We start from the raw sequence: 21,996 nt of genomic DNA, 5'->3' as shown, positions 1-21,996 counted from the left end.
GGTTTGAGCCATGTTTCGGTCAAGGAAATAATATTATAATTGCAGTCAAAACCTTTTAAATATAAGTCAGTTAATTTGGTATTCAAACCTCTAACGTTTTGATAGTAAATACTTAAATTAGACTTGCGAGTTAGTTTTTTGAATCAGAATTAAGCCACAGGATTGGAAGGTATTCTATGATGGCACCGGTAGCATTACTGCTATTGGCCCGTAGTCATAGTCAAAATAAAGTCGACTTTAAAGTTAGTTGCAGCTTTTTGACATAATTTTCAATATCTTGTCAAAAAAGCTGCAACTAACTTTAAAGTCGACTTTATTTTGACTATGACTACGGGCCATTCTCTTTAAGCTAAATACGTTGTGTGAGCGCACGTAATGTACTGACGAACAGTTAGTGGCAAGCCTCCACCTATTTTTGTCAGGGCGAGCTGAGGAATGGTATTGGTTGTTCACTGAGCAGAATCCAAATGCGACTTATCCTTTTCTGTGTTATTCTATCAGGTGGGAATTCGGCACCTCAAAGAGTGACCATGAGATAATGATGGAGATCTCAATGCGTCGTCAGAAGGCTAATGACTCGTATGATACATTTCATACAGATATATTTGCCTTGAACGCGAGACTAAGAGAATGTCGGAGAACCTGTTAATGGACATACTGAAGAGGAACGTTACCAGCAGCCTGAAGTTGATGCTGTTCAATGCTGGTGCGCAGACTCTACATGAACTTCGTGACGTTGCAAGGAAAGGCGAACAGATCCTGAAGGAAACCCAGAGCTTGGTACCGAATTTTACAGAATGTCATGTCTACGATACAATGGCTATTATATCTGATGAATTAACAGGAGGACTGGATGGAGAAATAGACCCACAAGTGGATGCGCTAAATTTTCAGAGGACTAGGAAACCGGACTACTCAGGAATACAGTGTTGGAACTGTGACAAGATGGGACACTCTTAGATCTATTGCGAGGAAGCGATTTGGAACGTGTTCTGCTTCAAGTGTGGACATAAAGGCGTAGTCACTCCAAGATGCCCCAGAGATCATCCACGACAGGTTAACCGGAACCCGAGCGAGAAGGCAGTCGGGATTCTCGTTCGGCACCCTAGCCCCCGAAGCAGGGAGTACAGGAGCAGCAGCCTCCTGTAATAAACCAAAAAGAAAGCCAATCCCAGCCAGAACCATTCATTTGCATGGAGATATCAGTAGTTCGGAGAGTAGTACCAGTCGCTCGAGGGTTTCACCTAGGGTCATCATAACTTTCCCAGATAGTTCCGATAGTTCCCATTCAGAGTACACATTTTCTTCGACATCCAATCCTCTGCAGGCTCGAATTCTTGGAGCTTCGCGTAGGGATGTCGCATGTCAGTTAGCTTAGAGCAAAGAGAACAGATTATTAACGGATAAGGGCGGATATTTTCGAAGAGCAACCAAAGCTTGTAGTTTAAGAAAATACTCTGCAGTCTAGAAAAAGATTATCTAGCCGAATAAATATGTAAAAACTTCTGCGAAAAATTCCTATAACATCAGATGAAAGACCGCTAGCAAGGATTAAAATACACGACAGTTTCGGTGTTGGTTTATTGGATTCCAGAGTAAACATTTCCATTCTTGGAAGCGGATGTGAAGAATTCCTAAAAAGAAACAATTTAAAATATCATCCTTTGCGCGCGTTTGTTCACACCGCTGGGGGATATTATCAGAAACTATTCGGCTCAATATCTTTACCGGTTACCTTTAAAAATATTACGAGGACTATCCGCTTTTATCTCGTACCATCATTAATCCAAGAGGCATACCTGGGAGCTGATTTCTGGAAGGCACTTGCGTTAGCACCCGATTTATTTCCAACTGTTTCCTGTTTAGACTTTCCAAATGAAGATGAGCCAAACTTCCATCAGCTCACACCAGATCAGAAGTTAGCATTGCAAGAAGTTATTCAGGAGTTTCCCTCGTTCGAAAAGTTAGGACTAGGTCAAACCAGTTTTGTGACACACCATTTAGACACGAGTGATACGGTTCCAATTAAAAGCAAGCATTTTCCTCTTTCACCACCGAAGCAAGCAGAAGCCTATAGTGAAACTGAAAGGCTACTCAAAGGGGGGATGATTGAGGAATCGAATTAACCATAGTGTAGTCCAGTGGTACTAGTCCGGAAACTAGGCAAGGTCAGGCTGTGCATAGATTCCAGGAAGGTGAACGCGCTCACAAAGAAAGACTCGTATCCGTTGCCCCACATTAATGGGTTTGTTAAGCAGGTTAAAAGATACAAACTTTATAAGTGGTATTGATTTGAAGGATGCTGTCTTTCAAATCAAATTAACAGAATCGTGTAAGGAAAAGACGGCATTTGCGGTTCCAGGGAAGCCATTGTACCACTTTAAAGTAATGCCTTTTGGCCTGTGCAGCTGACCACAAACAATGAGCAGGCTGAGGGATAAGGCTATTCCTTCACGGTTACGATAGAACGTCCTCGTCTACCTGGATGACCTGATGGCGTGCAGCTCAAATTTTGAAGACCATTTGGAATTGCTGAAGCAAGTGGCGAAATGCGTACGGGAAGCGGGACTTACAATCAACGTTAAAAAAGCAAGTTCTTCCAGAAGGAAATTCGGTTTCTCGGGTACTTAATGGTCGTTTGAAAGTAGACCCAGGTAAGATAGATGCGATAAAGGATTTTCCGATTCCAAAGTCTCCTCGTCAGGTTCGCAGGTTTATAGGAATGGCAAATTGGTACAGGTAATTTATTACCTGTACATTGCCTCCGCAAATGACTTGGTCTCTTTAAGCTAACTCCTGAGGCGGTCGAAGCATTTGGTAAACTTAAGGTTGCACTCTGGCACAATCTGATTTTACTAAAGAATTCGTGATCCAATATGATGCATCTAAAATAGGAGAAGGAGGCGTGTTATTCCAGCTCGATGGGGATGAAGCAGAGCATCCCATAGCTTTTGTATCAACGAAGTTCAATAAGGCTCAGCGGAATTACACGGTGACCGACCTGAAATGCCTCGCCGAAATAGTTAGTGTCAAGCGTTTGAGACCATGTATTGAAGGATTGCCTTTTGGAATAGTTGCTGACCATTCAAGTCTCAAGTGACACAAAAGGACTTGAGTGGCAGGATTACAAGATGGTCGCTTCTATTGCAGCGATACATCTTTAGAATGGAGAATCGCAAAGGTTCTTTAAATGTTGCGCCGGACACCCTTTCGCGTTTTGACGTGGACGAATTGTCTGCTACCACACCTCTTGAAATTGACTTGGCATCAGCGAAATTCGACGCCGTAGAGTACTCGGAGCTTCGTGAAACAATTAAAAACAATCAAGAAGGGCTACGCGATCTAAGCATAGTCGACAACAGAGTTTACAAAAGAGTGAGTTCCAAAGAGGTGTGGAAGAGGAAGAGTATTCGCTCTGGCGTTTGTGGTTACCCGAAGGCAAGGTTTGGCACGCTGCACTAAATCGAAATTTTTACTATCACTAGGGCTTCAGTGATAGTGCATTTTAAATTTCACTACCACTATATGGTTAGTGGAAGTGCATTTCAAATTTCACTACCACTACATGGTTAGTGGCAGTGAAAATTGTTTTCACTACCACTATGCACGTAGTGGCAATGCATTTCCAATTTCACTACCACTACACTAATAGTGGTAATGAAATGCTCAGTGCATTGAAAATTTAGTGCAGCGTGCCCAACCCTGCCCGAAGGGCTGATGGAGTGTGAAATCAAAGGCTCGCACGATTCCAATGCTAGTTACCATGGAAGTTGTCAGAAAACTTTAGAGCAATGGGCAATGCCTTCGTATCCGAGAGGCCTTTCCAGCGTCTTTACTGTGATTTCTTAGGACCATATCTTGGATCAAAGCGAAGAAACCAGTTTTTGTTCATAGTGCTAGACCATTTTTCCAAATACGTATTTTTGAAGGCGATGCAAAACTCGACGTTGGCGGGGTCTGGAGAAAGTCGCCTCCGCGTGGTGCACCCTGGGTAACGGCAAATGGCCTGCGGCCTCTAAAACTGAACGGTAGCGACCTTGGCTTCGTCCTCTGACTACGATTTTGAAAACGATTTGGATTTGCCGATCCCTGAGCTGATGGTTGTGGTATCCTATCACCTGAGTATGCTGAGTTGATAATCAGCAGAAATGCCGCAACTGCCCCCATCCCGTTAAAGCCCTGGCAGGCCTCAGAGCAGATTCACATTCCCGTTGCCTTTAGGTTGGTGGTGTAGATGCGGTTGAGATGACTCCCGTCTTTGCGCTGGTCGGCTCCGAACTCATGACCCTATGAGGGCATGTCTCAACCCTCGCCATAGTCTTGTTCAGATGTAGCTTTGAGACCATTTAAAGGCGACTACATGCTCGGGTTTTGGATAGCGGCTCTTAGGGGACCCGAGCCCTCCGGACCGGAGGAGTTTGATGAAATCCTCCGATACTGCAACCCGCATCTGCCCACGCACAACTGAAGGGTTGCCAGATTTGAGGCGTCCGAGGATTCCGAAGAGTCGCGTCGACAAGCGCTGACATTACTCAATGCGGAATCCCTCGACCCCTCGCTAAGTCCAGGGGAGTCATCACTTATTAATTCGAAAGGGTAGTCCTTAGGGTCTACCAATCCGAATCCAGGGGTGATGGCTCTCAACCTCCTGAGGTGCCGGCAATGCGTGAGCGCGAGGCGGCGAAAGCCCCTATGAGTATGGAGGTAAAATCCATCGTGCCGGAGGCCGAAAGTGCTGAGGATGCTCTCTCAACGGAGGGACCCGTCATCAGCATCGGACGGTTCTACGACAGGGCGAAGGGAGAGAGGCGCTTAGCCTTAGTAAAAGAGGACGTCGAACTGGCGTGGCTGGATAGGACATTGGAAGATGAAGGTCATGCAAATAAATCTTCAACACTCTAAGGCGGCGTCCGCAAGTCTCCGTGGCTAACCAGTAACGGTATCTCCGGGACCAGGACTCCTAATTTCAAGCTGATGGTGCAGAAACTAGCAGGCAGAAACAAATTCAAAGCACTACCCAAATTAAAGCAACGAGGACATTGTGACTGTTAGCCTGGATAGCGGTGCCAGAAAGCTCTGGATTATATCCGCATGCATGGCACATGATGACGTGGTGGAACCACCTCCATTACTGCTACGTGAAGCCATAGCCGAAGCGAGGCGACGGAAAGCCGACGTAATTATCTGATCGGGCGTAAATTCACGCCACTCGTGCTTGGGAAGCTCATATATCAATGCAAGAGGCGAGTCACTTCTTGATTATATTCTAAGTGGGAACTTATGTATTTGTAATAGAGGAACCGAACCGACCTTTATAACCGCGGCTAGGCAAGAGGTTCTTGACCTTACCCTAGCCTCGTCTTCTGTAATATCCCGCATCTACGATTGGAGGGTTCTTAATGATCACTCCTTTTCGGACCATAGGTATATTCAGTTTTTTCTGGACGAAGATCGTCCTAAGAGTATCCCCTTTAGGAATCTAAGGAGAACAAACTGGGACCTCTATAGTAAAAACCTGCGGGAACTACTCCCGGAGGCCCCCAGGAGAGCTTAAGCACCGAAAGATCGATTGATATTATGGTGGAGAAGTTTACATCAACTTTGTAAAAGTGCCATCGAAAGCTCATGCCCGCTAAGTAGGCCCGTGGGCAAAGTCCGACCAAAATGATGGACGGTGGAGCTCCCAGAACTCAGAGAGTCGAATAGACCTTTCGGCCTTGTAAACAAAGTCAGGAAGAGTGGACAACACTCCGACTGAGAACTCTATAAGATCGGACTGGGCATCTATAAGTCCGAGATGAGAAAGGCCAAAAGCGAGTCATGGAGTAATTTCTGCGAAGCCGTAGAAGGTCGCAATGAATCATCTAGATTTAGGCGAATCCTCCCGAGGAATCCCATACCCTTGGGATACTTGGGGTACGAAGAGCACAACTGGCTGTGCAGGTCTCGTGCCGCTGGCTCACCCCTATCTATGTGAGCTGCTTAGGAAGAGGGTACATCCCGAGGCTTGGAGGAGTGTAAGGGTCACGTTCATCCCCAAAGCAGGAAGGAACTCTCATGTATCCCCGAGGGACTTCAGACCAATCAGTCTCTCATCTTTCTTATTGAAGACTTTTGAGAGACTGATTGAGCTGTACAAAAGAAACAGGATTCCTCGAGAGCGTTTTAGCCTCTCTCAGCATGCCTACCTGGAGGGTAGATCCGTAGAATCTGCTCTGCACTCAATTGTCAAAGTCATAGAGGAGTCTCTTAAGAATAAAGATTTTGTAGTAGGTGCCTTCCCTGATATCGAGGGGCTTTCAATAATGTCCTACCTGGGGCGTTAATAAGAGCCCTTACTAAGCTCGGAGTCGAGAGCTACTAGAAAGGCTCATCACAGTGAGCAGAGGCACCCCGCAGGGAGGCGTCTGTTTACTCTTTCTCTGGATAGTCGTGACAAACGACGTTCTGGAGAAGTTGGAAAGGAGAGGATGCCGGGTTATTGCCTACGCGGATGACATGGCACTCATCGTCAGAGGAAAGTTCCTGAACACTCTGTACGATCTTATGTAAGGGTACCAAAACATGGTCACAAATTGGTCCGCTAGTTGCGGACTTGCTGTCAATCCTGGAAAGAGGGCGCTCGTTCTTTTTACCAGGAGGTACAAAAAGCCCCATGCCCAGCTCCCCTCAATAGGGTGTGTTCCACTTGTTCTCTCCGACGGGCTCAAGCTCTTGGGCGTGATCCTGGACGTGAAGTTGTCATGAAAATCAAATATTGAGGAACGAGAAAAGAAGGCATCGGCTCTCTACTTCTGCAAGAATGCCTTGGGTAAGGGATGATGCACTGGCTATATATGTTAAGAAGCTAGAGCGCGTGAAAAGGGCGGCGCTAGTTGAAATAAGCGGGGCGCCCCGGACCACTCCTACTCTAGCGCTAAATGCTTTACTCAATATCGCACCTGTGGGCAAAGTAGCGGCGGTTCGCTCAGCCATTAAGCTCAAAAGCACAGGCACTCGACAATTCTCGGAAGCTTCGACTTCCTGCCGAAGGAAATGGACCGGAGTCACCCGAAACTGGCCCCAAAAGTATCCTTCTCCACGCATATCCCTCCAAGGGACGAATGGTAGAAGGGTAGTCTCTGCAGAAGAGGTTCAGTAAACATCTTCGCAGATGGATCGAAGCTGGAAGGTAGAATTGGAGGAGGTGTCTACTATCAGGAACTCTCAGTATATTTTAAGGTCAGACTACCGGATCTCTCCAGCGTTTTGCAGGCCGAGGTGGTCCCTATAAAAGAGCAGCCGATTGGCTATGCATCAATGAATTGTCGACAAGGAGGGTAAATAAATACACTGATTTCCAGAAGGAAATCAGGGCGCTGGGATCGCTAATGGTGTGTTCAAAATTGGTCGGGGAATGCCAGACCTCTCTGGAATACTTCCAAATCAAGCTGATTTGGGTGTCAGGGCACAGTGATATCACAGGAAATTGCAGAGCTGATGAACTCGCTAGGCAGGGCACCCTCGAGGCCATCACTTCGGACAGGGAGGGAATTGGAGTTCCGTTGGCAACCTGCGGTCTGCTTTTGCACAGATGGGCCTACAGTCGGCTCAGCGAGCGCTGGGAAAAAACCCCGACCTGCAAAATTTTAAGATTCTTCTGGCTAGTTGTGGACCGCAGGAGGGGCTACAGCCCCTACGGTATACGAGGAGAAACCGCCTCGTTCTACAAATTCCACCTCCACAGATCCTTAACTTATAGTCGTTCTGGGGTTAAGAGCGCGTCGAAGCCGACGCACTTAAATGCTTCTGGGGTCAGGTGCTGTCGCCAACGGGAAGGCAGGAGTGCCGGAACCGGGCTCCATGGGGGTCTCTAGGCAAGGGGCCGGATTGAGCGAGCGAGTTAGGGGGGAGGTGGGGCTGGACGGAATCGCCAGCACCAACGCTGGCTCCTCACCCAGTCTTCCGGGTCTGTCCTCGAAGGCTCTCCACAAGAAGCCTTCGAGATTGCCTAAACGGCAGGTATCGTCGGCCGAAAGGCTTACTCCGACAGGCGCATGGCTACCAAGATTTTGGGGCGTTATGACGGTCAGGTCAGATAACTGAGAAACATTCAAAAATGCTCGAGTGAGCCAAAGGGGCGCTGTGTGGCCAGGAGGAGAGGGCTAAGAACTCGACGAAAGGAGACGCGAGTGCGTATCCTGCAGGTTCTAAGAGACAAAGGTCTTAGGAGGGAGAAAGCTCCGGCGCAAAAAGATACGGGAATGGGGGTGCGACTGCTCTGGTGGCAGGTAATTAACCTGGCGGTCCTCGATCGAAGCAGTTGACTAAGCGCCACCTCTCGATTCTCACAGGTGTACTGACCGGACATATTCCTATGGGAACCTACGCGGAACGACTCAAGATCGTCACGGATCCCTAGGTGGAATCGTCTCAGCACTTCCTACTCAATTGCCCTGCATTCGCTAGATTAAGGTTTAAGCACTTCGGTGTGCATCTCATCAACGCTCCCGAGGGACTCTCCGGAGTGGACATCAGCTGTTTGCGGAACTTTGTTGTGGGCACCAGTTCAAATTAATTTTAATGTAATGTGGTATCACAATGGACAGTTAAATGTCTAAGTGAGTCCCCTTCGCGGGCCTGCCACCTTAACCTAACCTAATCTACAACGCGACGTCGGAAAATGTAATTAGCTTCTTTAGTACAGAGGGTTTTCCAGCTTTCGGGGTCCCTCAATTCGTCCATAGTGATAACCGGAAGCAATTCATTTCGAATAAGATGCAACCGTTTTTTGAAAACTAAGGAGTTTTTCACTTTAAGACGGGGTTATACTCACCGCAAGCTAACGCCTCTGAACGAGTGCACATAGAGATTCTTTCGAAGGTTATAGTCTTTATGAAAGACAAACAGGATCACATGGACTGGACACATTCCCAAAATTCTGTCGGTTTAAAGAAGCGATTACCATACGTCCATTCAGAGCTAGCCATATTTCGCTCTATTCGGACAAAATATGATACAACATGCGTCAGCCTATAACATCCTGGAGAAACTTTGCAATTTTAAGCAAGGCATAAATGCTAAGTTCTTGTCAAAATGCATCAAGTGTCGTGTACTGCGAAAGGTAGGCAATGCTTTGTACGACTTAGAGGACTTGAATGGCAAACCGATCGGTAGGTTCTGCCGTGACAATGCCTGAGTGTCTTCTTTTCTCTTAATGTCTTTTCACTGTGTTACGTGACCACGGGCCAGGATGAGTTAGAAACGCTGGTTGTTGTGTCCCACAGCTGAGGCGTGTGCACTGGCTCGTTCCCGGAGCTTCAGTTTCGTGAGATCATTTCAACAGTTGTGGAACCCAGCCGCTTTCTCGCTAGCCTAAAGTCCCTACAAGATAATATTATTGTTTGCACACTAGCTATTAAAAGGAAAATATCAACCAATCTCAACCTCTGATTTAAAAAATCGATAAGCGTCCCACGGATCCTATACCCAGCAGCGCGTGAACGGGTGTCGGCTGCTCTGTACCCACCCTACCTTGGCTTCTATGATGGTACAGAAGCCCCATTGGACCACCTAGCTGAGCTTACTGATAAACAAAAAATTTTCAGGTAAAAGTGTCACCGTTTTTGAAATATTTACATTTTTTCGAATTTAAAAAAAATCGTGCCTTTTCATGTGTTTTCTTTAACTGCAACTACAAACCGGGCAATACTTAGTAAATTTTTTATGTAAAATACTACCAGATAGTTGCCTCTCCATACTCAAATGCAATGTAGTTAAAATATATTAAGGAACCATCATAAAATTAGGACTATTTCTGGATTTTTAACTTTTTGATATTTTCTTCCCCAACTTTGACTATCTCGGGTGAAAAAAAAATGTACTGAGCTATAACTTTACATTACATAAAAAAATTGCTCATTTAATAAAGATTTCAGAAAGGTGCCACACTTACTGTTTTGAATAGAAAAAAAAAAAGTTATAGCCGCTTTTGTGGGTAAAGGACTGAGACACGCTAGAATGTATTTAATAGATTTAAATTGAATTTGCTCTTGTTACCGTCAAATGACATGCTAAATAGTACAAAGGTACATTATTACCTGCTCCTGACATTATTTTGTGTTACTTACCGGAATTCGGACTAGAGTCTATAACAAGGGCTATATCTATCAATATTTTGTGTGAAGGATGGGTTCACGTGAAATAAGATATACATGAGTTGTTTGAAGAATCTACCTACACACTTGTGTTCACATGTAATAAATCGATTATAAAAAAAAAGACAAATTGCAAAAACGTATATAAACAAAATTAACTCCCTTTGATCGCAATCCCACGAAGCGAAGAGGCCTCCTTGCTTTGTTGTTGATGCTGCAGAAAAATTATGTTGCCTTTGCAGGTTCTTATTGTTTTGTCACTTCATAAACTCGTTTATGAAAAAATAATAAGTGAAAAACTATAAACAAAAAAAAAAAANGCTGAGCTTACTGATAAACAAAAAATTTTCAGGTAAAAGTGTCACCGTTTTTGAAATATTTACATTTTTTTGAATTTAAAAAAAATCGTGCCTTTTCATGTGTTTTCTTTAACTGCAACTACAAACCGGGCAATACTTAGTAAATTTTTTATGTAAAATACTTCCAGATAGTTGCCTCTCCATACTCAAATGCAATGTAGTTAAAATATATTAAGGAACCATCATAAAATTAGGACTATTTCTGGATTTTTAACTTTTTGATATTTTCTTCCCCAACTTTGACTATCTCGGGTGAAAAAAAAATGTACTGAGCTATAACTTTACATTACATAAAAAAATTGCTCATTTAATAAAGATTTCAGAAAGGTGCCACACTTACTGTTTTGAATAGAAAAAAAAAGTTATAGCCGCTTTTGTGGGTAAAGGACTGAGACACGCTAGAATGTATTTAATAGATTTAAATTGAATTTGCTCTTGTTACCGTCAAATGACATGCTAAATAGTACAAAGGTACATTGCTCCTGACATTATTTTGTGTTACTTACCGGAATTCGGACTAAAGTCTATAACAAGGGCTATATCTATCAATATTTTGTGTGAAGGATGGGTTCACGTGAAATAAGATATACATGAGTTGTTTGAAGAATCTACCTACACACTTGTGTTCACATGTAATAAATCGATTATAAAAAAAAAGACAAATTGCAAAAACGTATATAAACAAAATTAACTCCCTTTGATCGCAATCCCACGAAGCGAAGAGGCCTCCTTGCTTTGTTGTTGATGCTGCAGAAAAATTATGTTGCCTTTGCAGGTTCTTATTGTTTTGTCACTTCATAAACTCGTTTATGAAAAAATAATAAGTGAAAAACTATAAACAAAAAAAAAAAATAAAAATTTAATCGTAGATCAGCCAGCAAACTAAGGTTGCGCTATTGTGTGGTCGAACACTGTATACGTGTATATTTGCGAGAGCGAAAGCCGACAAAACGGCTGGAGTTTTAACATGCTCTCACGCAAAGAAAATATGAATAAAGCAAAAGCTAAAAAGGAAAAACAAACTGGGCAGTCATATACATGCATATGTTACATTCTCTGAAATGTCATTAATATTGAAGAGTGTATATTAAGAATTATACATATGTATGAGCAAATTTAAACTGAGATACTATGGTTGAGTTAGGTTAGGTGACCATGTGGACTCACCACATGGTACCTATGAATATGATCTTCTTTAATAGCTAACACGATTATGTACGTACATATGTACATACATAAGTGTGTACAGCTTTCTAAAGTATGTAAAACGAACGTAAATATAAGAGGTAAGTAGAAATTTGGAACTAAAAGCAAGTGGTTGAAATCAATGTAGTTATTTCACTATTTAAAAAGCATATTAACTTTATAACATATGGATTTAAGGTAAGTAAAAGGTAAGTATTTAAAAGGTATGTACATAATTATTAATTTCTTAATTGGCTAGAAAATCGCTGTCACAAGAGACCGAAACGGAAGCTTTAAAGAGTTTAATGTTGGGGCAGATTTGTCCCCTGTTTATACATAACTTAAACCTGACCGCTGTGGTGTAGTGGTAAGCAGTGCGCGCTTTCACTCATCAGCACCTGGGTTCAAGCCCTGGTCAAAGCAACATCGCAAATAATATAGAAAAAGGTTTTTTCTTAACAGCGGTCGTCCCTCGGCAGGCAATGGCACACCTCCGAGTGTATTTCTGCCATGAAAAACAGTTTCTCATAAAAATACAATCGCCGTTCGGAGTCGGCGTAAAACTGTAGGTCCCTCCGCTTTGTGTGGCAACATCAAGGCGCACACCACAAGTCGGAGGAGAAGCTCGGCCAAACACTAACATATGTGTAAGCGCCAATCTATTATTATTATTATAAACCTGACTTATTGCAATTTATCATATAGCGACCTAGGAAAACGTATGCCTGGCTATAAGTACCCAAAAGTTGGGTGCAGGCTTATGTACGTGCTTATGTACAAAATTTGATATTCGCTAAAAACTACTCCTATTACAGCCACACTATTTTCCCGCGGATCGCTGATGTAGGTTGATTGTTGTTCGAAAAGGAATCCGAGTAGTGCTGGTTTCATGGGCGTAGACAGGTAGGGGCAGGGGGGCCGGGCCCTTCCCCCCCTAACTTCCAAATTTTTGCCAAGATATTCAAAAATAGTACCACTAAATGCTGGCTTGATAATTTCGGCCCCCTAACTTTCAAGATTTTTCCTATATATATACTGAATAACAAATTATACTCCCAACGCTAACAAAATAATTAGTAAATTGATTTAAAAAGTGTATATGTGGATCATCCGGTTCTGTATCAAGTTATTCTCTCTAACTTCAAAGCACTTCCATTTAAAAAGGGTAAAAACATGGCTGCAGTCGACAATGAGCAAAAATAGTTCAATTGTTTATTACCTTGTCTTTAGGTTTGTGTCTTCTAATCGTACAACGAAAGCTTTGTATCACAGAACCAATCTGAGATTAAATAAAAGAATAGACCGGTTGGGTGAACAGCGAAGACGTTTACTTCTTAAGTGTGACATAACAAAATCAAGTAATACATATATTTAGCATAAATGAATATACCAGCATAAAAAATCTGCATACTCAAATTGTTCAATACGTCCCCATATTTATACATACCTATGTATATATTGTAAGAGAAGATATTTCGCTGCAAAGCAATGATTATAAATTATTAGTTTACCTTACAAAATTGCGGAGGAATATTACAGAGTATACGGAAAAAAGTTTATTTTTTTACATTTTTTATTTTGAATAACGTCTGGTTTACAGGTATGTAGAGCTATGAATTTAAAAAATACATCAGGGTTTAGTTGAGATATTCGCTTTTGACCACTATGTTTTGTACATTTCCCAGTACTGCAAAGCTGCCATTCAACTGGGAGTGGCCCGCGTGCGCTGGGTTTGGGTCCCGCCACGTTAAAACCCTGCCCAATGAAAAAAACACATGCCTCGGATGATACCCCTTTCTTTTGATGACGATCACGGCAAACATAGGAAGTGAATAATTCGCTCGCTTGGTCCCTTCGCACTCACCTCACTACACTTTAATTTCCGTTTGAAGGAAAAGACTTCAGTTTTAAATTTTAAATTTACAAAGTTCCCCTGAGTTTATTTATGAGTTTTTTTTAGCCATTAAAGTTTATGTTTTCACTCACGACGATGGGGAGGCAGCCGTGCGCGCTCGGTAATTATATTTTCGGAGTTGACGTCGGTCAACTGCCAAACTGCTGCGGCCAAGGATTGTGCGCACGGCCGTCGTATTTCTCTTTAAGCGGCGACTTAAACATTCTCCCCGCCCTGCAGGAATGCGATGCTCAGGGTCTTGTGCAGCTCTTTTAGCGCGCGGATGGTGTTGCCCAGGACGCGGTTGGTGCTGCGGCCCTGGTAGCTGGCCGTTTGCAGGCCTTGGGGGGGGCGCGCGATGGTCATTTGGGCGGTCTTTTTGCGCGGTTGTTGCGGCGCCTGCCTTCCGCTGTCTTGCGCATTCTTCTGCGCCTTCTGCTGTGCGGTCTTCAGCGCCTTCCTCTTCGGTGGTTGCTCCTTGGGGCCTTAGTGGTCGGTTTTTGTTGCTTGGGCCCTTGTTCCCTTGGCCCCTGCGCGCATGGGTGTTGGCTGCCACATGCAACAGCGTGTGGTGCGCTAGCACGCAGGTCTTGCAACTGCCTGGTGAGTCGCATTCCCCGGTAGTGTGGGTAAGCGCGAGGCAGTTGCCGCAGTAGCCCTGCGCGCGGGCCACTCCCAACTGATGCAGCGGCTTCATTGCCTTGAAGGCCGGGCACGTCCTCAAGGCGTGGTACCGGTGGCAGAGCCGGCATTGTAGGCAGTTATCCGTCTCCGCCGTTGGAGCCAGGGGGCATGCCTTCCGCGATGCCATGATGTCTTCAATCTGGAAGTAGAAGCAAAGGCAGAGAAACGAGAAGTACTTGGGTACAATATTTAAGCGGGAAGTTAAGACCCTTAATATACAGAAGGAAAATATTTATAGAATTATTTATTGTGCTTTTGGAAGGAAGCATAGTTCGACAAGTGGCCGCGTGATAACTCCATTTATTTTATTTATTTATTTTTATTTTATTTTATTTTCAGTTATGGAATACATAGTTATTACTAACTATGCCTTAATAATAAGCTCATACAAGATTAACGACTAAGATTGAATTTTATTGTGTTTCTTAACACCACTCGAGGAAGCGAGAGATCTATTTCTTTAAATTCATTAAGCTCGCTCAATGTTCGCGCAATTGGTGAATTGTGAGCATAGTTGGAGCTGTAGGGCTGGACATAAAACATGTCAAAATTCCTGAGACTTCGAACAGGAATATTGAAACATATTCTACTTAAAATTTCCGCACAGTCAATAGTACCTACAAAGACATTGATGACAAAGGAACATGATAACGATTTTCTCCTACTCTGGAGTAAATCTAAATTGATAAGAAGACAACGAGAGTTATATGAAGGAAGAGGCTCTTCAAATTCAGCGACATCAAAGCAAACTTAATAAAATCTTTTTGTATCCGCTCAATTCTATTGATATAAGTGATTTGAAAGGGCCGCCATATAAAGGAGGCGTATTCTAGACGAGATCTAACAAAAGCTATATACAGCCTCTTGAGTGTATAGGGATCAGAAAAGTAGGAACTGTTTCGGCGTACAAAAGCAAGCATAGCGTAACTATTGGCCACTATATAATTTATATGATCGGTAAATAGGAACTTATTGTCAAAGAACACTTCTAGGTCTTTAACTTGAGTAACTGACTCTAGTTTTGTGCCAGAAATGTAATAACACGACTTTATGGTGTTCCACTTTTTGAAAAAACTATTTGATAACATTTTTTAACATTTAAATATAGCCGATTACGCATACACCAAGAGTGCACTCTATCAATATCAGATTGAAGTAGGGCCGAGTCCTCAGCTTTCGAAATAGTAGAATAGATTTTGAAATCATCCACGTAAAGCAGGAATTTAGAGTGTAAAAAGCAAGTACTTATGTCATTTATGAAGATAACGAAAAGAAGCGGTCCTAAAATACTTCCTTCCGGAACTCCTGACGTTACATGAAATGGCCGAGAAGTGATGTTATTAAGAACGACTTTACTACTCCTACCAGAAAGGTAAGACCCAATCCATTTGAGAAAAGTGGAATGAAACCCTAAAGCTGCTAATTTGCTAAGTAAAATTCTGTGAGAAACCCTGACGAATGCTTTCGCGAAGTCCGTATAAACGATGTCCACCTGGAGTGCGGCCTCAAAGCTAGCGAGACAGTCCTCAGCAAAATTGGCGAGGTTAGATACAGTAGATCTTCCTTTCACAAAACTATGCTGAGACGAGGAAATTAGACTCGAAATAGCAAAATCTAGCTTAACTTTAACAACACACTCAAATAGTTTAGCAATCGTTGTCAACTACGTTATCGGCCTATAATTAGAAACATTCTTATTTCCACTTTTGAGGATTGGTGTAATACGAGTTTTTTTCCAATCTTGAAGATATATCCCTGTTGAAAGTGATTTATTAAAAATAAGCGTCAGCGGTTTTATAAGAGCACAACAGTTTTTTAAGAGACAGGGTGATAAGCCATCAGCATCGGTTTGTGTGGAGGCCTTGAGTACTGCGATTGCCTTTTGAACATCACACTCAGAGACACACAAACTACTAAAGCACAATGGAGAATCCAATAAATGGGCACTATTTAGGCCGTCATCAAGTTCAGCCACAAAGTTGGCACTGAAAAATTCAGCGATAAGATTAACTATCCCATCGGGAGAAGAGACATGCTTTTCCTTAAAAAACATTGAGGACGGTATGTTCGATTTTGAGTTTTTAGATTTAACAAAATTCCAAAAGGCTTCGGGGTTACAGTTTATATTATGCTCAACATTACGTATGTATCTACTGTGAAGGGTTTTATCAAGACTCCTAAATTCGGCTAAATGGCGTTTTTACGAGTTAAGATATTCATCACTATTGCAGACCTTATATTTTTTATAGGCCTTATTGTAGCGATTTTTTAAGTGCTTAAGCTCCTTAGTGAACCAGGGCAGCTTGGACTTTCTGTTAGGCAAAATAGGTATATATTGTAGACACATGCCGATCACTTCAGATTTAAATAATTGAAAACACTCAGAGACATCTAAGTTATCAAACATGGAGATCCAGTCAAACTCAAGAAGCAGTTGATTAAGGTAATCAAAGCTGAAATTGTTAAAATTAAAATGTATGACATCACTCACAGGAGAGGTATGTGTAAACCTGTAAAATTCAATGTCTAAAAGTAAAGGTATATGGTGCATAGCAGCTAAGGAAATCGGCGAACAACATTCCGAGAGATGAAAGCTTAAATTATTAGACAGGAAAATTAAGTCTAAGATTTTTTTACACTTATTAATATAATAGTTAACTTGATTTAATTCAAAACTTAAGAAATTATCAACAACGTATAGCTCTGAGGTATTACAGACATTGGAAGGAATAAGGAAATAAGAATTATCTAAAAAAGACCATGATAAATTATTTAAGTTAAAATCTCCAAGTATACATAACTGTTGAGATCCAATCTTAGAGCATAAAGAAACTATGTTGTTGACGTGAGCTCTATACAGCGTTTCTGGGCTATTCGGCGGAATATATGAGGCACTGATGAATAATTTGTCCATGGAACCAAGCAGGCGTACGCAGACTTGATCAAGCAAAGTGTCATTGTTTTTTAGGCTTACCAAGACAGCACGGAGTTCTCGCTTAACAGCAATCAGAACTCCACCATCTCTGTTGCATCCGGTTTTAACTGCATCCCTATCCTTACGGAAAACATCGAACATGTTTTGATCGAAAAACTCAGAGTGGTAAAAATTTGGTGTGAGCCAGGTTTCAATTATTACAAACACGTCATATAGTGCCTGCGAGGTGAAAGAGTGCACTGCAGTTCCTTTAGTTCGCATCCCGGAGATGTTGTGAAAATAAATACGAACATGGCTATCAGCGTCGTTATTGGCTGACTTGCTAGGAGCAGCTAGGTTTTTTTGTTTGGTAGATCTTCCTTCAGAAAAAATTGAAAAGGGCGCACTTTGACATTAGTTGGCCAGAGATCTGGGTCTAAAATCACGCTAAATGCTTCCGGCGAAACACCGAGCTTAAAGTTAATCTTCCGCAATGAATTAATATCGGCATTCTTTTTAACTAGTTCAAAGCAGGCCATTTGGCTCCGATTAATATTTGAGTTTTTCGCAACATAAGATATGATATCATCTTCGGAAATGGTATTCTTGAATGAGGATAAATGAACCCATTTCTTTGACGGAACAACGTCCAAGTCGGAGCTGGTCTTGCGACCAACCACCACAACATCGGCCTTCCTTTGGCTATTGCTTCGTCTACTTGTTGCAGTTGACCATTTTGCATGTTGGCAATATTCGGCAGAGCCTGAGAACCTTCGCTTACGCTCGGAGCAAGACCAGAGTGTGAAGTAGCACCCGCAGTCAAAGAGCTGTTGATAAAATTATTATTATTGGCAGCAGCAGCATCAAAGGTTGAAGAGGTAGCAGCGGTAAAACCAATATGCGCGTTGGACAGAGAACTCTCGCAGACCCGATTGATACTGTTGACATTCGCAGCAGCAGCAGCATATGTGAGAGAGGCAGCAGCTATAGAAGTTGATAAAATGTATGTGTTGGTAGCAACAGCTGAAGAAGTAGGAGCAGGCAAGTTAGCGGGCGAATCAAAACGGACATTAGACAGAGCATTCTCGTCAACGCGATCGATATTATTTACATAGGAGCATGCATTAACGCGTGAGTCTTTTAATTGAGTATTAAGATGGTTGATAGCGGAAACTAGCTCTTCATGATGAAGTTGGTTCTTTAATGCACGAAGTTCAGACTCCAAGCATTCCATTTTAAGAATTAAGCTCTTCTTAACACCATAGAGTGCATTAACCAATGTAATGACTCGAGCATTTTCGGCTCTAAGAGCAACGATCTCTTTAAACACAGAATCTAAAAGTATTTGTTGTTTATCAGCAGCAATGTAGGCATTCGAGCTTTTAGATTTGACAGTAGTTTGCGAAGGAGAAATAGCTTTAAGAGATTTTTGTTGATTTGGAATATCGGCCTTGCTTTTCGCACCGCATTCGTCGCTTGTCAGGTACAGATTTTTAGAGCCAGAAGCAACAACACTATCGTCAAGCACAACAGTGGGAGGCGGAGTGCGAAGGGAACTTCTATGTGCAAGAGCACACACTTCACAGCGAAATGAGTTTACCAAAAACTCGATATCTGCCTGCACGATATTGACACAACTCAAATGAAAAAGTTCATTGCACTGTACACATTGAATTTTAGCTTGTTAGGCTCTTCCCACTCTATGCCCACACAAACAAGGCATGCTTATGCAAATCAAATTATGTATTTGTATGTATATTAAAAATTAGAGTCACTATCTCATTAGATTTGCAGCAAAGCGAAAAATAGAGAAACGAAAAGAAAATCAGGAGCGCTCAAAAACACGTCCGCACAACACGACTGCTTTACTTGATTTGTGTACGGATTTTTACGACACGTATGTGGTTATCAGGGCCGTGGTGAAAGTTTTCGATTCGTCTCAATCGCCACTCGGTGGGGGGAGCGAATCTTCTGGTGACAGGTAATAAGGTCAATAGAAATAAGGTCAATTGACTTTATTTCCCACCCTGGTGCGAAATAAAGTCAATTGACTTTATTACCTTTTCAAAAGCGAAATAAAGTCAACAAAAATTTGGAAATAAAGTCATTGACGCTATTTCCTGATTCAAATGGAAATAGCGTCAACAATGCTTAAAGTATGCCGATTCATTGTCCCGTAAGTGTTGTTTTTTAATAGGTGAAAATCCTCAGTGTAGTGATATTAATCTACACACAATCATGAACTACCACCAATTGATTATATTAAAAAAATTTAAATTACGAATATGTAAAAACGCGATGCGAAAAACTAAACGCCTGTGCACAGCTGGAATACGAGAAATATTTGAAGAAAGAGTATAGAAATGATCTATAACTTGCAAAACATGTTTTGTTTCCACAAAAATAAAGCGAACACTATTAAATTGAAGAAACAGTCCATGTCCAAAAACCCCGGAGGAACACTGAAAGCATTCTGTGTTTTAAATTAGCATATTTTGAACGAATTCGGAATGTCTAAGGTGGAAAAGAAATCAACCTTTCTATAAGGAAACAATTATAGAAAAAGAATTTTCTTACACTGTATTCATGTCTCCGCCAGCAATTTGTGACATCATTTAAAAGAAAGTCGAACGACGACACTATTTATTAGATGGCACATTCAACGAGCCAATGTGCCAAAATGCGGGTATAAACAATTATTGATTTTTTAATATCGGAACCGAGATCATGTAAATTAATTGATTGGTTTTCACACACTTTTGAAACACAAATTATATCCTTTTTTACTGCAGACAAGTTGTTGCCAAAACACGGCAGAAATCTGCCAATCAGGGCTGCCAACTATCCTTAGTTATGAGGTGCCATATTGAGGATAAAAAAGTGCCAAAATGTGCCAACTAGAAAAATAAAAGTGCCAAAAAAATGCATTCCTTCAAATCATTCACATTTAGCAATAAAATAAAGCCACATTTTCAAAACAAAAGTGCAATGATAAAATAAGATAAACCAGTTGAATAGCCTTTATAAATTAGAAACTTTTAGGTGAGAAAAAGAAATGTACGCAAAGGATTTCACAAAAATGTATTGAAATGTTATTTTTTTACAAAAGTGCCATTTTGGGAATTTGTGCCAAATTGAAAAATTAAGTGCCATTTGAAGTAAAATAGGAACAAATGGCACGGTTTGAGCCAAGTTGGCATCCCTGCTTCCAATAACTTACAAATATAAAAATGTGAAATATCGAGGGCTTGAATTCATTAATACCCTCTATCTGCAATTTGCACAAAAACTAATTTGTGATTTTAGAAACCATCTGGGACTTATTACCTGTCGTTATATAAGGTAGCATTAATATCACTGATGACAGTTAAAGCTTAGGTGGATTTTTATATCAGAATCTCATCTTTGTGAAAAGTGTGCAGATAGAGGGTACTATTGAATATAAGCCCTCGATGTTTAAAATATATAAAAATTTTATTTCAACGTATACAAAAAATAAATCTACCAGCGTTACAGCACGGCGGGAGATGGGGAAGGGGCGGCCGGGGGGCCGCGGCGTAGCGTGACGTGGTGTGCGCGCCGGTCGCGCGGGATACGCGGCGCGCGCGGTGTGGCGCGCTCACGCGGGCCGCCGCGAAGCTAAGCAAATTTAATGTTTGAAAGAGAAATAATGTCAATGGATTTTATTTCGTTTTTAACAAGGTAATAATGTCAATTGACCTTATTTCCGTTGATCTTATTACCTGTCACTTTAAAATTATTGGATTCTTTAAATTTCTTTTCAAAGATGTGAAAACAAAGGCAAATAAACCATCACGAAAAATACTATTTTGTGCATTTACCTGCGTCCTTGATCTCAGACGCTATATTTCTCCATGCCAAACTAGTCATGTCTGTTCTACAGTATTTTTTTCGGTATAAGTCCATAAACATGGTTTTTTTTTATTAATTGGACTAAAAAAAATTGAGGATGATGATTCCGCCTATGAAACGATCATTCTTATTGCAAAAAATGCCGCGCAATACTAATCTCTCCTCGTTCAGAAAACCGTATCGCACGTGTGATACGCATGCAGTATTATATCGCAGCTGTGTCGCTGTCGTGCAAGTGTACACAGTTTTCATCGCTTCCTAAAAATTCCCACGTACTCAGCATGCCTATGTCGCATTCATATCGTATTGCGTATCGTATCGCATATCGCATCGCATATCGTATCGCTCTAATGTGCACCGTGCCTTATAGTTTGACTCTGCTGCCAGCGCTTTTTTTGCAAAATAAGGCTTCAAGGGGTACCCAGAATCCCCTATACGTAAATCAAATTAGGTATTGAAATAAATCTGGTTTTAACAGCATAACTTAATACCAGAGCTGTAAAACTGTGAAATCATTTGAAATTAAAAATCATCAATTTTATATTATTATGTTTTCATTGAATTCTCCCTTATTGAATAATGCGGCTTATAGTTTTCCAATTCTACATTCACTCAAAGTAGATACGATTGCACACATTTCCATATTCAAAGAAAGATTGAAAAAATTGAATGACGAACGATTCACTTTTAACACTGAATAAGCACTCAGATGAATGCAGCTTTTGCTATGTGTGCACACATCCACTCAGTACCAATCAGTTGATATAAATATTTTGAACACACAAAACCCACTGAAAAATACGCCAGGTTGCATTTTATTAAAAAGACTGCAAAATTTCAACACGAAAAATAGTTAATAGAGCGTTATCATCAGTTTTTTTCACTTAAATTTGTACAAGGATTTATAAGAATAAAAAATATTAATTGGAGAAATATTTTTTAGTGAACGTG

The 21,996-nt window shown here is 41.6% G+C and overlaps 1 long non-coding RNA gene across 1 annotated transcript in view; it reads right to left on the bottom strand.

The window, feature by feature from the left end:
* Positions 1 to 11,685: 11,685 nt before the first annotated feature.
* Positions 11,686 to 21,996, bottom strand: part of LOC108359246 (uncharacterized) — a 21,376-nt gene continuing 11,065 nt past the window's right edge. Inside the window, exon 3 of the long non-coding RNA XR_001846895.1 lies at positions 11,686 to 11,697. This is a non-coding gene — a long non-coding RNA (uncharacterized LOC108359246). The remainder of the gene's footprint in view (positions 11,698 to 21,996) is intronic.

This window comes from Rhagoletis zephyria, unplaced genomic scaffold (assembly GCF_001687245.7).
Source record: "Rhagoletis zephyria isolate East Lansing unplaced genomic scaffold, Rhagoletis_zephyria_1.1 Rzeph_scaffold_00364, whole genome shotgun sequence".
NCBI classification, from domain to species: domain Eukaryota; kingdom Metazoa; phylum Arthropoda; class Insecta; order Diptera; family Tephritidae; genus Rhagoletis; species Rhagoletis zephyria.
This window is presented reverse-complemented; position numbering and strand designations above follow the sequence as displayed.